We start from the raw sequence: 18,522 nt of genomic DNA, 5'->3' as shown, positions 1-18,522 counted from the left end.
TAATCTAATAAAATGTAAAGACAAGTAAAAACGGATGAAAAATCGCGATATCTGTGTTAACAATTGTTATTACGTAACAATTGCCAAATCGAATAGTTACCTCTATTTAATGCAATCATAACAAATATAAAAAGTCTTTTAATTCATTTCCATAATATTATTAGAATGTTGGTTTATAAAAGATTTTATTGAAAGATGTTTTTTTTACTCAATTTTGATAGCTGATTACAAGAAAACGGTTAGCAATGCATATATGAATGTAGATTCAGTGGATAGGTCATATTTTTATCTTTAATTTGTATATTGAATTATCTAAATAGTGTTAGTATTAATTGAGTAATGTAGTAAAATGCAAAGACAAGTAAAAGCAAGTGAAAAATCACGTTATCTGTGTTAATTACATAACAATTGCCGAAGGATATATAATAGAAATCTCTATTTAATGTAATCATAACAAATATAAAAAGTCTTATTATTAGAAAGTCTTTTTATTAGAAAATTGCTTTCCAAAAGACACGTTTTTTACTCAAATTTGATAGTTAATTGCAAGAAAACGGTAAGTGCTATAGATATAAAATTAGATTGAGTGGAAGGATGATATTTTTGTCTTTAACTAGTATATTGGATGATCTAAGTAACATAAGTATTAATTGAGTATTCTAAGAAAATGTGTTAATAATTGTTATTACATAACAATGACCATATCGAAGGATACACAATAGATACCTGTATTTAATGTATACATAACAACTATAAAAAGTCATATAGTTAACGAATAATTTTGTAAAATTCAATAATATTATTAGAATATTAGTTTGTAAAAGATCCTATTGAAAGATCGTTTTTTTTTTACAAAATTTTGACAGTTGATTACAAGAAAACCGTAAGTACTATATACATAAATGTAAAATCAGTGGAAAGGCTATATTTTTAACTTTAATTTTTATCTTGATTGATCTAAATACCATGAGTATTAATTTAGTAATGTAATAAAATGTAAAGTCAAGTGAAAACAAGTAAAAAATCGTGATACCTGGGTTAATAATTGTTATTACGTAAAAATTTCTTTATCGAAATATATATAATAGAAAGTTTTATTGAATTAAATCTTAATCATTTTAAAAATCTTATAGTTTACGAATTATTTTGTAAAATTCATTATGGGTTTAAAATTGATTCTATTGAAAAAAAAAAAACTAAATTTTAACAGCTGATTATAAAAAAACGGTAAGTGCTATATATATGCGTGTTGAATCAAGTGAAAGGTTATATTTTTGTCTTTAATTTGTGTATTGAACGATCTACATAGCATGAGTATTAATTATGTAATCTAATAAAATGCAATTGCAAGTAAAAATAGGTGAAAAATCGCAATATCTGTGTTAGCAATTGTTATTACGTAACAATTGCCATATCGACAGATATAAAATAGAAGGCTCCATTCAATGTAATCATAACGAATATAAAAAATCTTATAGTTTACGAGTTATTTTGTCAAATGTAATAATTTTATTAGAAAATTGCTTTCTAAAGATACGTTTTTTACTCAATTTTGATAGCTAATTGCAATAAAACGGTAAGTACTATATACATGAAAGTAGATCCAGTTGAAAGGTTATATTTCTGTCTTTAATTTGTATATTGGACGATCTACATAGCATGGGTATTATTTAAGTAATCTAATAAAATGCAAATGCAAATAAAAATAGGTGAAAAATCGCAATATCTGTGTTAGCAATTGTTATTACGTAACAATTACCATATCGACAGATATACAATAGTAGGCTCCATTCAATGCAATCATAACAAATATAAAAAATCTTATAGTTTCGAGTTATTTTGTCAAATGTAATATTTTTTTTAGAAAATTGCTTTCCAAAAGACACGTTTTTTTAGTCAATTTTGATAGCTAATTGCAATAAAACGGTAAGTACTATATACATGAAAGTAGATTCAGTTGAAAGGTTATATTTCTGTCTTTAATTTGTATATTGGACGATCGAAATCGCATGGATATTGTTTAAGTAATCTAATAAAATGCAAATGCAAGTAAAAATAGGTGAAAAATCGCAATATCTGCGTTAGCAATTGTTATTACGTAACAATTGCCATATCGATAGGCTGCAATAGAAGGCTGCATTCAATTCAATCATAACAAATATAACAGTTTACGAGTTATTTTGTCAAATATAATAATTTTATTAGAAAATTGCTTTTCAAAAGATACGTTTTTTTACTCAATTTTGATAGCTAATTGCAATAAAACGGTAAGTACTATATACATGAAAGTAGATTCAGTCGAAAGGTTATAGTTTTGTGTTTAATTTGTATATTGAATGATCTAAATAATATTAATCTTCAATAATATAACAGAAAATCAATCTGTAGCCATCGTTTTTTTTTTGGTTTCTAACTAAAGTTGCTTTAAACGTCACTAATGATCGGGGTGTTTCAAAGTCTTGCATAATATCCTCTGAGGAGCTATACAGTCTGCAGAAAGCTTGAGGTTAAGGCTGAAGCAGTTAGGAAGGAGACGAGATGAGAAGAGAGCGGAGAGAGAGGCCGTTCATTAGTGAGGGACCTCGCGGATCCTGTTTCAATTAGAATGATCGAGAGCTGCGGCATCTCGTTTCTGCCCTCCGCACTTCATCATCAGGCGAATGATGATGGATGAGAGATAGAGAGAAAGAGAGAGAGAGGACGACCACGAACCGGAGAACCAGAAGAAAATTATTATCAACGCCCTCTTCTCCTTCATTCCATCCTTTTCAATCCTGCTACGATCCTCGATCTTTCTCTCTCTTCCTTATTTTTCTTTTTTTTTTTGCAACAGCCTTCTATAAATAGGTTATTTGGAGCGCCCGTTATACGATATCCGCCCATCAAATATTCAAAAATCGCATGCATCGAAAGCCCATCGACGATTTCATCGCCATCCACAGCCATCGTGTATTATTCAACAAATTACACGCGAATATTGCATCGTCAAATTCACCTCCGGCATAATTCCAGTGTAAATCATAATTCCAAATCCGATTCGAGCCAATAAATCCACTGATTTCGTCGCTTCAAACACCTTTAAAAACTTAAAAACAAAAACAATATAATTACATTTAATATAACAGTTCATTACAAGTAGGCTATGAAAGCTACAAATCTCCTCATAGACTCATTAGAAAGCTCAAAGTTTCATCTTCAATTTGTATATTTCATAATCCAATTAGTCTAAATTATCTAAGTTATCGAGCAATGAAGTTGTTACGTTATTATCTAAATGTAAGAAGTAAACTGTACATTTTCGTTGCTGTTCCTGCAAAATTTTACTTTCCTTTTCCTTTCGGAATTACAAACCAAACGGATACAAAAAAAAACCTCTGAATTATTTAGAAAATTGCAGCGAAAGTAGAAAATTCCACGTGTGCATGTTATTTTCCTTATTCTTGTTATACATTTTTTTTTGTTCCCATCTCATTCTTCCCTTCTAACATCGTCTTGCTCCATCCCCTTTCAGGATGAAACCTGCTTCTCCTTCTTCTTTGCCGCCCCTCGAGTTCACGCAGTGTTAAATAACGTTCTTATACAACACCTCGGTTGAAGGCAATTCCCAAGACTCATGAAGTTTTCTAGCTGACTCCAGCAGATGCGAACCGAAAATGCGCACGTACGTATAATAATGTATAAATTCGTATTTAATCCGTACTTTGCAAATTCAAATATTGTCGGATATTTATAAAGAAAAGATCATTTCTCGATTGGGACGAAGTAATTTTCTTTTTCTTTACTTGTCGAGGTGAATTTTATTACAGTTTAGTGCGACAGCAGGAGGTAAAACTGCAGAATTGTTGGCGTCTGAAACGACGGGTATCGACCGGAAATCCCGCAGGATTCGCACGCCAACAGTTTCGATATCGTCAGAAATAAGTTAACGGAAACTTTAACATAAATTTCATCCGCACACACACGCTCACATTTGAGGCCTTCCAGCCTTTTACTCCTAATGAAATATTTATTATTTCTCTGCTCTCTCCGGCATCTCGTACAGACAAAGAAACTATGTTTATTTGCAAATAATACACTTTAAATATTTACAATTACATTAGTTAACTAAATTTCGTAATAAAACATTAAAAAAAATGATTATTTCACTAAATTAAACAACACTTTGTATGTTAATTTTTTTTGTTGTTTAATTTTGACAGCTTATTACAAGAAAATGGTAAGTACTTTATTTATGAAAATAGATTCAATAGAAAGACCATAGTTTTATCTTTAATTTGCATAATTAATTATCTATATAGCATGAGTATTAATTGAGTAATGTAATAAAATGTAAAGACAAGTAAAAAAAGATGAAAAATCACAATATCTGGATAAATAATTATTATAATGTAACAATTGCTATATCGAAATATAAACAATAGAAAGCTCCATTCAATGCAAGCATAATAAAATTAAAAAGTCTTATAGTTATTTTGTAAAATTCATTAATATTATTAGAATATAAGTTTATAAGTTTGAATTTATCGACAATCCCTTAATATAATTAAATCATAGACCACTCGTATGAAAGCTGAAGATCTCACCTTTCCAACGCGCCTAAATACATCTTTGTAGTTTAGTCGAGTCGTCTGGTATAAGCTGAAGAACATTTTTTTTCGTTTTTTATTCAGTTTTTACAGTTTGTCGTGATTTTCTCGACAAATCCTTAAGATAGTTACATCATCGACCACTCATACGAAAGCTGAATATTTTGCCTTTCCAACAAGCCCGCACTCATCTTCGTGCTATCATTGAGTCGCCTGCTATTAGCTGTAGAAATTGAAGAAAAAAACGCATACTTACGGTTTTATACATAACAGAGAAACGACGGTTTTTTCGTTTTTTTATTCAATGTCTACAGTTTTTTGTGGATTTATCGACAACCCCTTAAGATAATTACATCATAGACCACTCGTATGAAAGCTGAATGTCTCACCTTTCCAACGAACCTACTTACATCTTCGTGTTGTCATCGAGTCGCCTGATATGATCTATAGAAAATGAAAAAACAGAGAAACAAAGTTTTTTTTTTCAATGTCTACAGTTTTTCGTGGATTTCTCGACAACCCCTAAAGGTAATTAAATCATAGACCACTCGTATGAAAGCTGAAGATCTCACCTTTCCAACGCGCCTACATACATATTTGTAGTTTCATCGAGTCGCCTGTTATAAGATAAAGAACATTTTTTTTCGTTTTCTAATCAGTTTTTACAGCTTTTCGTGATTTTCTCGACAAATCCTTAAAATAGTTACATCATCAACCACTCGTAAGAAAGCTGAATATTTTGTCTTTCCAACAAGCTTACATACATCTTCGTGCTATCATTGAGTCGCCTGCTATTAGCTGTAGAAATTGAAAAAAAAAAACTGGCGCAAAGAACAAAAAAAATCTTAATATCTCGGTTATTAATTATTGTTATCAAACAATTGTTTGATGAAAATATTCACAATAAAATACTTGTTCTGATGTAATCATGAAATATTAATAAAATAAATTATTTTGAACTAAAAAATACAAATTTTTTAATCGAATTCTATTGTATTTTGATTGCAGGATAAATCTTCAACTTTATTAGTTACTTAAACTTGTTTAACATTCTTGTATATTGTACAAAGAGAGGGTAGAGAAGAAATAAGCAGGAGAAAGGAAGAAAGAAAGAAAGGAAAACGCGCGACCTAAAGTATTTAGATGCAATTGAATTTAAAATAAATTGCGTGGTGAAAAATTCAGGCGCGACTTATTCAATTGGTGGCGTCTCCGTATATACTACACGTGTATATTCATGCTTCTTCTCTCCTTTATAGTTTCGCATCTCATCCTGAGACCACTGTTTGTGTATGTGTGCTAGAAACCTCATAGAATATGCAAGAAGAAAGCGACAAACTGTATCCTTCTCTCTCCGTTTTGTATCTACTTATAACCATCTTTCTCCCTTTTTTTCTTCCTCTCCGACTATCTCAGTTCTTATCCATTTTTCTTCATAAATATTTAAGCGCGCTGCGGCCGCAGGATAAATTCCTGCTGCACACGGACACGGCAAACACGGGAAGAATTGAAGTGGTGGCGGCAATAAGACGAAAAAAAAAATAAGCGAGCGAAGAGCAAGAGAGGTGCCATACAAAATGTATGCGGCATAAGTGGATTTCTTGTTGTTGCGGATGGATTAGGATGCGGGCGTCGGCGATCGTCCGTGATTCCGATAAGGAATTCGGGTGGTCCCAGGCGGCCATCCGGACGGAATACCAAAAGAGCAACGAAATCTTTGCTTTTTTTCTTTGTTTCTTTCTCGGCCTTCTGGATTACTCGTTTTTGTGAATATTTTCCAAATTGTCGTAAAGCAGCGATTTTGGCCATCCGAAATGTACGTCGCGCGCGCTCTTAAGACGATGACACCCTTGGGTGGAATAGATCCGATCGGCACGCACCGGAACGTCTTTTACTTCTCTTCGGATGGATGGGAAAGTCTGTTGTCTAAGTTTTTGGCTTCGAGATGGGGAACAATCGATGGCGTGTGCCACCGCCGCCTTCTTGGTTTTTTTTTTATTTTATTTTGAGGGCGAAATTTAATGCAAAAGTAAACATGTAGTAGGCGCTGTCTTTCGTGTGCAGAGAGATAGAAAGAAAAAAAACGAGAGCAACATCAGTGAATTTACGACCGTGTTTCCGTTGTATTGTAATGTAACATTAAAAGAACAAGAAGGAGAACAAGTTCGTAAACATTGTGCGAGAGAGGGAGGATGGAGGTTTTTGAGCAGGATGAGAGAATGAGAATGAGAAGAATCATAGCGCCCCAGAGAGGGGACTTGGGGGCGCCCTCCTGAGATACAACCTGAAGAGATGTATGGGGGCTCTTTAACATCGGTTAGCCGCCAGAGGTGTATCAGAGGTGGATCGCAAAGAGGATGAACAAAAACCGGAGGCGGAGGAAAACACCAATTAGGCCTCTATTAGTTAGCGCCGTGTTTAGCAACGAATCGATCAATTAGAACACTCACCCTCCTTTAATTACCTACCTCTCTACGAAACACAAATCCCCCGTTTCTCCCCCCAACCGAAAACCCCAACAACAACAACAAGAACAAGAAAAACAAAGAAAACTTAACAACCCTCAAACAAGAGATAATTTGATTCTGAGTTCCATAATTACCAATTAAATTATACTTTATTCATCAATTAACTCAAGAAACTTAATTATTTTCAATTTGAAGCTAAATCTATATAATTATTACAATTTTTTAAATCCATTTTTTGTAATTTTAGGTCAATTTTAATTTAAAATTTCTTCTAATCATTTTATTGCAGAATTTTATATACTGATTCATGTAGTTTCAGAACAAGTAGAGACAATTATTAGTATATTTGATGTTTTTCTGAATTATTTAACATTGTTTGAAGACTAATTGCTAAGATATTTTTTGCAATTTAAACTAATTTTCAAATTGAAATTTCTTAATTAATAATTCTCTTATCAATCAATTTTTTTAATGAATCTCATTTATTGATTCATGTTGTTTCATAATAGAAAGAGATAATGATTAGTATATTTGGTGTTTTTATGAATTATCTTATATAATTTCAAGACTAATTTTTAAGAATATTTTTGTAATTTTAGTTAATTTTCAAATTGAAATTTCTTTATTAATAATTATATTATGAAACATTTTTATTGCCAAATTTTATTTATAAATTCATGTAGTTTCAGTACAAGTAGAAACAATTATTAGTATATTTGGTGTTTTTCTGAATTATTTTATATAATTGCAAGATTAATTTCTAAGAATTTTTTTATAATTTTGGTTCATTTTCAAAATGAATTTTCTTTATTATTAATTACATTATCAAACATTTTTATTACATAACTTTATTTACCAATTCATGTAGTTTCCATGAAAATAGAGGCAATTATTAGTATATTTGGTGTTTTTGTGAATTATTTTGTATTTTTTGAAGACGAATTTCTAAAATAATTTTCACAATTTTAGTTAATTTTCCAATTGAAATTTCTTTATTAATAATTATATTATCAAACATTTTATTGCCAAATTTTATTTACAAATTCATGCAGTTTCATTACAAGTAGAAACAATTATTAGTATATTTGGTGTTTTTCCGAATTATTTTATATATTTTGAAGACAAATTTGTAAGAATATTTTTGTAATTTTGGTTCATTTTCAAATTGAATTTTATTTATTATTAATTACATTATCAAACATTTTTATTACAGAATTTTATATGCCAATTCATGTAGTACAAAAATAAAAAAGAGACAATTATTAGTATATTTGGTGTTTTTCTGAATAATATTATATAGTATATTTGTAATGTTTTTTATTACAGATTTTTATAGTAAATTATGTAATATAATTATATAAAATTTATGTACAATAATTAATTTCAAATTTATGTTAAGTTTCCATACAAGTGAGACAATTATTAGTATATTTGGTGTTTTTCTGAATTATTTTATATTATTTGAAGACGAATTTCTAAGTTAATTTCATTATTTTGGTTCATTTTCAAATTGAAATTTCTTTATTAATAATTATATTATCAAACATTTTTATTGCAAATTTTATTTATAAATTCATGTAGTTTCAGAATAAAAAGAGATTTTATATCATTTCAAGACTAATTTTTAAGAAAATTTTCGTAATTTTGGTTCATTTTCAAATTGAATTTTATTATTATTAATTACATTATCAAATATTTTTATTACAGAATTTTATATGCCAATTCATGTAGTTTCAATACAAATAGAGACAATTATTAGTATATTTGGTGTTTTTCTGAATTATTTTGTATTATTTAAAGACCAATTTCTAAGTTCATTTTCACCATTTTGGTTCATTTTCAAATTGAATTTTCTCTATTAATAATTACATTATCAAACATTTTTATTACATAATTTTATTTGCCAATTCATGTAGTTTCCATACAAGGAGAGACAATTATTAGTATATTTGGTGTTTTTCTGAATATTTTGTATTACTTGAAGACCAATTTCTAAATTAATTTTCATCATTTTGGTTCATTTTCAAATTGAAATTTCTTTATTATTAATTACATTATCAAACATTTATATTACAGATTTTTATTCGCCAATNNNNTGTAGTTTCCATATAAATAGAGACAATTATTAGTATATTTGGTATTTTTCTGAATTATTTTGTATTATTTGAAGACGAATTTCTAAAATAATTTTCACAATTTTACTTAATTTTCAAATTGAAATTTCTTTATTAATAATTATTATTTTAGAACATTTTCATTGAACTCATTTATTAATTAATTTCTTTAGTTTCTGAATATAATTAACTGAAACAAACAACAAAACTCTCATCTTAACTACCTCAAAGCAAGCTGTTATTCGTTAAATTCATTTGTTTTTTTCTTACTCCCTTATTCTTTTGTTACAAACTCATGCAAAACCATAATTAATAACAATCTTAATTAATTAGCGAACGCTCTCGTCGCTGCATATAAACAGGGGCGTCGCGTGACATGACCTCGTTCGCCTTTTTCTTTCTAACTTATTAAATATTACGAAACAGAAAAAAAAACAAAACAAAGAAAAAAACAAAACAAGGGAGAGGGCGATTTTTAATCCATCCCATCAAATATATATATTTATATAAAACCGTATGAAAATGAAAGGAAGGAGAGAAAAAGCATGTTAATTAATCGTAATCTTTTAACGACGCAAGTTTTACATGAAAATTCCATTTCATTTATTTCACCTTACTTTATATACTATCTCGGAAACACTTAATTTGTATACATTCATTATGAGCTGACGTTGTATTTCTATTTATTGCAGTCATATTTCTTTCAAACTTGTTGAAACTTTACTTTTCTTTTAAAAAAAAATCTAATTTGATTTTTTTTTTTTAAGTAAAAATTGTAATATCGAACAATTTTATTATTGAATTCGATATTTTATACTATCTAGTTTCAGAATATTAAAATAAACTAATATGTTAATTTAGAAGAATTCTCACTTTTTCATTCATTTTTATTTAGATTGATTTTTCGATTTATATAACTCATTTTTCAATTAAAGTTTCTGTTAGTATCGAAAGTAATATTAAACTATTTTCTTATTGAATTGAATACTTCAAACTATCTAGTTTCAGAATTCTAAAAGAAAGTTTATTGTTAATTTAGAAATTTTATATTTTTTTTTTGTTTTTTAAACATTGATTTTTCGACTCTTTGTTTACCAATTTTACAATTAAGTTTTTCTAGCAACTACAGTCATATTTAATAATTTTCTTTTCGAATTAAATACTTTATACTATCTAGTTTTAAGAAATTGAAAGAAAACTATATGTTAATTTAAAAGATTTTTCTACTTTGATTTTTTCATCATTTATCACTAATTTTTCAATATGATTTAAATTTGGTACTAATTGGTACTAATTGTAATATCAACAATATTTATAACGTTAATCAACACTTTAAACTATCTAGTTTTTATATAATTAAAGAAAGTCATATGTTAATTTAAAAGTTTTTAAAATTATTTTGTTTTTTTACTATTGATATTTCGACATTTTTCACAAATTTTTCAATTAAGTTTTTTAACTAAATAAGAAGAATAATAAATAATTTTCATTTTGAAACGAATACTTTATAATATCTAGTATTGGGAAATGAAAAGAAAGTAATATGTTAATTTACAAAATTTCTCAATAATTTTAATTTTTTTTCGTCATTTTTCACTAATTTTCAAATACGATTTTCATTAGATTTCACAAATTTTCCAATTAGATTTTTTAACTTAAAAACAAGAATAGTAAACTATTTTCTTATTTAAACGAATACTTTATAATATCTAGTATTACGAAATGAAAAGAAAGTACTATATTAATTTACAAAATTTCTCAATAATTTAAAATTTTTTAAGAAATGATTTTTCGACATTTCTTACCAATTTTCAAATACGATTTTCATTAGATACCAATTAAATATAAACAATTTTAATAACTAAATAATATTACTTAAGCCTCTAGTTTTTAAATAATTAAACAAAACTATATGTTAATTTAGAAGATTTTTCAAATATTTTCATTTTTTAAACTATGATTTTTCATCATTTATCACTAATTTTTCAATATGATTTAAATTTGGTACTAATTGTAATATCAACAATATTTATAACGTTAATCAACACTTTAAACTATCTAGTTTTTATATAATTAAAGAAAGTCATATGTTAATTTAAAAGTTTTTAAAATTATTTTGTTTTTTTACTATTGATATTTCGACATTTTTCACAAATTTTTCAATTAAGTTTTTTAACTAAATAAGAAGAATAATAAATAATTTTCATTTTGAAACGAATACTTTATAATATCTAGTATTGGGAAATGAAAAGAAAGTAATATGTTAATTTACAAAATTTCTCAATAATTTTAAATTTTTTTTCGTCATTTTTCACTAATTTTCAAATACGATTTTCATTAGATTTCACAAATTTTCCAATTAGATTTTTTAACTTAAAAACAAGAATAGTAAACTATTTTCTTATTTAAACGAATACTTTATAATATCTAGTATTACGAAATGAAAAGAAAGTACCATATTAATTTACAAAATTTCTCAATAATTTAAAAAATTTTAAGAAATGATTTTTCGATATTTCTTACCAATTTTCAAATACGATTTTCATTAGATACCAATTACAATATAAACAATTTTATTAACTAAATAGATTACTTAAAGCCTCTAGTTTTTAAATAATTAAACAAAACTATATGTAAATTTAGAAGATTTTTCAAATATTTTCATTTTTCTAAATTATGATTTTTCATCATTTATCACTAATTTTTCAATATGATTTAAATTAGGTACCAACTTCAATATCAATAAATTTTATAACATTAATCAATACTTTAAACTATCTAGTCTTTATATAATTAAAGGAAATAATATGTTAATTTCAAAGATTTTTAAATATTTTCATTTTTTTTAACTATGATTTTTCATCATTTATCACTAATTTTTCAATACGATTTAAATTAGGTACCAACAGTAATATCAAAAATTTTTATTAAGTTAATAAATACTTTAAACTATCTAGTTTTAAGATAATTAAAGAAAGTTATATGTTAATTTAGTGTTTTTCCGAAATATTTAATGATTTTCAATGACTTAATTTATAAGTGAAATGCATTGATTAATAATAAAACTGAATCTATTTGAAAGCTTTCCACCGTCTACGTGCTCTCTTTCTTTTGGGAAACATCGAAAAGTGTTTATGATAATTCCGTTTGTTGTGAAAGAAAAGTGATCTCGATATCAGTTGGTGCGCTCTAAATAGAAAATGCGTTTCCATTAATATTGGAATAGGCTTATGCCCGAAGTTAACGTATCGAATGCCAAAAAAAAAAAGAAGGGGGATTCTGTGTGCTGCAATAGGAAGAGGTGGAGGATTGTGAGAGCATCGAAAGAGGGAATAAAATACAGTCCTTTCAAATGGCATGTATGCAACGCGCGACGTACGAATGCAAAATACCTCCACAGAAAAAGGATCCAGACACCTACGAAAACAAAATTCCACCGGGGGTTGCGCCCGAAATTGATTCAACGGGAACCTCTTAGGATTTATGTTAATATACACCAGGAATAAATAAATAAATGGAACGTGGAAATAGAAAGGAATTTGCGTATCGATGCGAAAATTACATTTACTTCTCTTCCTTATTGTTATGGTGATTGTGGATCCAAGAGTGTTTCTTTTATTTCCTTCTCTTTTTTTTTTTTGATCCAACGCACACCGAGCGTTGGATCATCGTGTCATCATCGTCATCAACAAGAGGGCACTTCACACACCGAACCCACCTACGCCCCTGTCTTAATTAAGTGAATTTACGAGTCACACCCTGACCGATAGCCGCCCGATAACGTACGTAATTTATTCAGCGAACTTTACGATGTGTTTTTATCTGTATCGCAATATTTTGAAATAAATTAGAAACGCGCGGAGAGAGAGAGAGAGAGAACGGGGAAAAGCCGTAACAAATCAGCCGCACCTCCTTCGGTGGAAGCGCCGGGCTGTCAACTATCTCTCTATCTCTCTCTCATTCCCACTCACGTTTATGTATATTCATTCCATCTCTCTATCTCTCTCCATCTATGTGTGTGTGTGTGTTTAGTGTACGGTCACCTTCGCTAATTACTCGTCACCCTCGGGGTGCGCCACCCCACTTGACACCTGACACCAGACTCCTATGATAACGCCCGTCATTTCACCTGATATCGACTCTGGCCTCGTCCACCGTAATTACTAATAGCAATTCACAAAACAAAAACAACTTGAACCTAAATTAACCTAATAACAAGCAATAATTCTCCAATCATATCGAAGATAACAACAAGATTACTTTATATTCTAATTCATTTTATTTTAGTAATATTTGTAATATTAAATAATTTCATTATTGCTAATTAATTACTTAATTTGTTTAATTTAAGAATAATGAAAGAAAATAATGTGTTTATTTAGTATTTTCATTTTTTTTTGAAAGATTGTTTTTTTGTTATTTAGAAGTAATTTTCTAATAGTTTTTTTTTTAGAAATAATTGTAATAATTTACAATTTCATAATTGAATTGCAGTCTTAAATATATCTAGTTTAAGGATATTAAAAGAAAGTAATATGTTAATTTACTAATTTTTGAATTATTTTCAATTTTTTCGAATTTGGATTTTTCATCATTTTTAACTAATTTTCGAATACATTTTATTGTTAAAATAATTGTAACATTTTACAATTTTATTATTGAATCGAAGTCCTCAATCTATCTAGTTTAAGAATATTACAAGAAAGTAATATGTTATTTTACTATTTTTTTAATTATTTTCATTTTTTTTCAAAGATTGATTTTTCGTCATTTAGAAGTAATTTTCCAGATGGATTTTTTTTACTAATCATTTTAATATTAATTAATTTTATTTTTGTACTGAAGTCTTCAATCTATCTAGTTTAAGAATATAACAAGAAAGTAATATGTTAATTTATTATTTTTTGAATTATTTTCATTTTTTTCAAAGATTGATTTTTCGTCATTTAAAATAATTTTGCAATTGATTTTTTCTTAATAATAATTTTAATAATTTATAATTTTATTACTGAATTGAAGTATTTAATATATTTAGTTTAAGGATATTAAGAGAAATTAATATGTTAATTTACTAATTTTTTTGAATTATTTTCAATTTTTTCGAAGTGTAATTTTTCATCATTTTTAACTAATTTGGAATACATTTTATTCTTGCAATAATTGTAATATTTTAAAATTTCATAATGGAATTGAAGTCTTCAAAATATCTAGTTTAAGGATGTTAAAAGAAATTCATATGTTAATTTACTATTTTTTTAATTATTTTCAATTTTTTCGAAGATTGATTTTTCATTATTTATAACTAATTTTCGAACACATTTTTTATTGGAATGATTGTAATATTTTACAATTTTATTATTGAATTGTATTACTTAATATATATAGTATAAGGATGTGAAAATAAAGTAATGGATAATGTTGTGTTTAATTAATTTCAATTTTTTCAAAGATTGATTTTTCGTCATTTAGTAATAATTTTCCAGATGGATTTTTTTTACTAATAATTTTAATATTAAATAATTTTATTATTGTAATCAAGTCCTAAATATATCTAGTTTAAGAAAATTCAAACAAAGTGATATGTTAATTTAGTACTTTTGAATAAATTTATTTTTTTTCAAAGATTGATTTTTCCTCATTTAAAAATAATTTTCCAATTGATTTCTTTCAATATATCTAGTTTAAGGATATTAAGAGAAATTAATATGTTAATTTTTTAATTATTTTCATTTTTTTCAAAGATTGATTTTTCGACATTTAGAAATAATTTTCCAATTGATTTTTTTTTACTAATAATTTTAATATCAAATAATTTTATTATTGTAATCAAGTCCTCAATATATCTAGTTTAAGAATATAACAAGAAAGTAATATGTTATTTTACTAATTTTTTAATTATTTTCATTTTTTTCAAAGATTGATTTTTCGTTATTTAGAAGTAATTTTCCAGATGGATTTTTTTTACTAATCATTTTAATATTAATTAATTTTATTATTGTAATCAAGTCCTAAATATATCTAGTTTAAGAAATTCAAACAAAGTATATGTTAATTTAGTACTTTTTGAATTATTTTATTTTTTTCAAAGATTGATTTTTCATCATTTAGAAATAATTTTCCAATGTGATTTTTTTTACTAATAATTTTAATATTAAATAATTTTATTATTGTAATCAAGTCCTCAATTATCTAGTTTAAGAATATAACAAGAAAGTAATATGTTAATTTATTATTTTTTAATTATTTTCATTTTTTTCAAAGATTGATTTTTCTCATTTAGAAGTAATTTTCCAGATGGATTTTTTTTACTAATAATTTTAATATTAATTAATTTTATTATTGTAATCATGTCCTAAATCTATCTAGTTTAAGACTATTCAAACAAAATAATATGTTAATTTAGTACTTTTTGAATAATTTTAATTTTTTTCAAAGTTTGATTTTTTCTCATTTAAAAATAATTTCCCAATTGGATTTTCTTTAATAATAATTTTAATAATTTATAATTTTATTATTGAACGAAAGTCTAATTTTCTTATACATTTTTTTTAGGAAATAATTTTAATATTAAATAATTTTATTATTGTAAACAAATCCTCAATCTATCTAGTTTAAGAATATAACAAGAAAGTAATATGTTAATTTACTAATTTTCTAATTATTTTCAATTTTTTAGAATTTTTGAATTTTTTCATCATTTTTAACTAATTTTCGAATACATTTTATTCTTGCAATAATTGTAATTTTTTACAATTTCATAATTGAATTGTAGTCTTCAATTTATCTACTTTAAGGATATTAATAGATAATAATATGTTAATTAACTAATTTTTGTATTATTTTCATTTTTTGTAGGATTGATTTTTCGTCTTTTTGAAGTAATTTTCCAATTCGATTTTTCTTATTAATAATAGTAATATTAAAGAATTTTATTATTGTAACGAATTCTTCAATTTATCTACTTTTAGCATACGAAGAGAAAGTAATATGTTAATTAGGTATTTTTTTAAATAATTTTAAATTTTTCGGAGATAACAATATTAAACTCTACGTTTAAATCTTTCAATTTCTTGACATTAAGATAAATCAATCTGTACTTATTGTCTAGAGATTTGTATTATTATATTTATGTGCAAGTTAAGTATGAGGAAATATAGTTATTACGGTTGTAACAGGAAAAATATGATGCATAGCAGATTTCAATCCATTATGAAAAAGAGAAAGGGAGACGTTGTAGTAGTAGTAGTAGCAAGGGCTGAATCATAAAGCGTTGTTTGCTTTTGAGGGATTACACACGACTCTCCCAGCCACCCCAGATGCGCACATAACTTAATCAATTTTGCATCGGTAACTAGCCGAAATTGATGTTAAGGTACGAGATGGGATATTACTTAAGAGAAGAGATGGAAATTGATGCGTTTACGCTGATAAATATTGATGCATATTTATTCTCCCCCTCTGGCAAGAAAAAAGGAAATATTTATATGAAAATAAAAGAAAGATACTCGCAGAATGAAAATATTACATGCTTTTACTGCTGTGAGTATAGGTTATGGTCTTGAGGGGTGAGTAAAAGTAGAATATTTGAATTTGTAGTTGGTTGATGGAATGTTATGTAGATGTCGTCGTTGTCAAGGGTGAGGTGGGTATGTTGTCGCGACACATCCGGTGGTTCCGTGGCCTTAATAAGGTTTCCGGTCGGCTGAATATTGAGTTTCGCCCTGCCGCTAACTCGCCGCATCATATCGCGGCCACTTGCAGGTCGAGCTTAGACCAGATTAGAATCCCATGAGATCCAAGACTCTGGAAATCAAATTGAGTTCGGATTGCAAGCCACCGGTGGCTATCAGATCCCTCTCTCTCTCACTCACTCTTACACTCACCCTCAACATCCACCCTTTGATTTCTCCTATGCTGATGCTTCTCTCTCTCTTTCTCTCGCTCGCTCATTCCCATTATTTCTTTCGGTCTATCTCCGTCTCCTTCACATCTCCGACGGACGACCCCGATAATTGCTACCCCGCCGCTCTCGCAATCCGCCTTATACACCCTAATCAACATCCACGTATCATCGGGCAAAAATGCAATTATCCACCACCCGACCTCCGCCGCCGTCGCTCGAAACATCGATATTCTCCCGTCCAAGAAAACTTAATCATTACACTGCATCCCCGCAGACGTATATAATCCATATTTTCTTATATACATCACAAATACGTATGGAAAAAGTACATTTATTCGTGATTTTATCCAGAAGATATTAAGTCTTAAAAAGAGCAGAACAATTCAGAAAAATACCAAATTAACATATTATTTTCTTTTAATAATCTTAAAGTAAATAGATTGAAGACTTCAATTTAGTAATAAAGTTGTAAAATATTACAATTATTCCTAAAAAAAAGTGTATTTGAAAATTACGTATAAATGATAAAAAAACAATCTTCAAAATAATTGTATATAATTTAAAAATTAGTAAATTAACAGATTATTTTCTTTTGATATCCCTAAACTAGATATATAGAAGTCTTCAATTCGATAATGAAATTGTTAAATATTAAAATTTTTCCTAAGAAAAAACGTATAAGAATGTAGTTATAAATGATGAAAAAACTATGTTCAAAAAAATTATAAATGGTATAAAAATTAGTAAATTAACATATTACTTTCTTTTAATATCATTAAACTGAATATATTAAAGACTTCAATTCAATATTAAAATTGTTAAATAGTACAATTATTCCTAAAAAAAAACGTATAAGAAAATTAGTTATAAATGATGAAAAATCAATCTTTTAAAAAATTATAAATAATTTAAAAATTAGTAAATTGACATATTAGTTTCTTTTAATATTATTAAAATAGATATATAGAATACTTAAATTCAATAATGAAATTGTTAAATATTACAATTATTCCTAAAAAAAATTTATTCGAAAATTAGTTAAAAATGTTGAAAAATCCAACTTCGAAAAAATTTAAAATAATTTAAAAATTAGTAAATAAACATATTACTTTCTTTTAATATCCTTAAACTAGATATATAGAAGACTTTAATTCGATAATCAAATTGCAAAATATTACAATTATTCCTAAAAAAATGTATCCAAAAATTAGTTATAAATGATGAAAAAACAAACTTCAAAAAATTATAAATAATTTAAAAATTAGTAAATTGACATATTAGTTTCTTCTAATATTATTAAAATTAACATATTACTTTCTTTTAATATCCTTAAACTAGATATATTGAAGACTTTAGTTCAATAATAAAATTGTAAAATATTACAATTATTACTAGAAAAAAATGTATAAGAAAATTAGTTATAAATGATGAAAAATCAATCTCTAATAAAA

This window comes from Nicrophorus vespilloides, unplaced genomic scaffold, assembly GCF_001412225.1.
Source record: "Nicrophorus vespilloides isolate i.1.1-1 unplaced genomic scaffold, Nicve_v1.0, whole genome shotgun sequence".
Taxonomy (NCBI): domain Eukaryota; kingdom Metazoa; phylum Arthropoda; class Insecta; order Coleoptera; family Silphidae; genus Nicrophorus; species Nicrophorus vespilloides.
The sequence above is the reverse complement of the archived record's forward strand: the minus strand, read 5'-3'. Positions refer to the sequence as shown.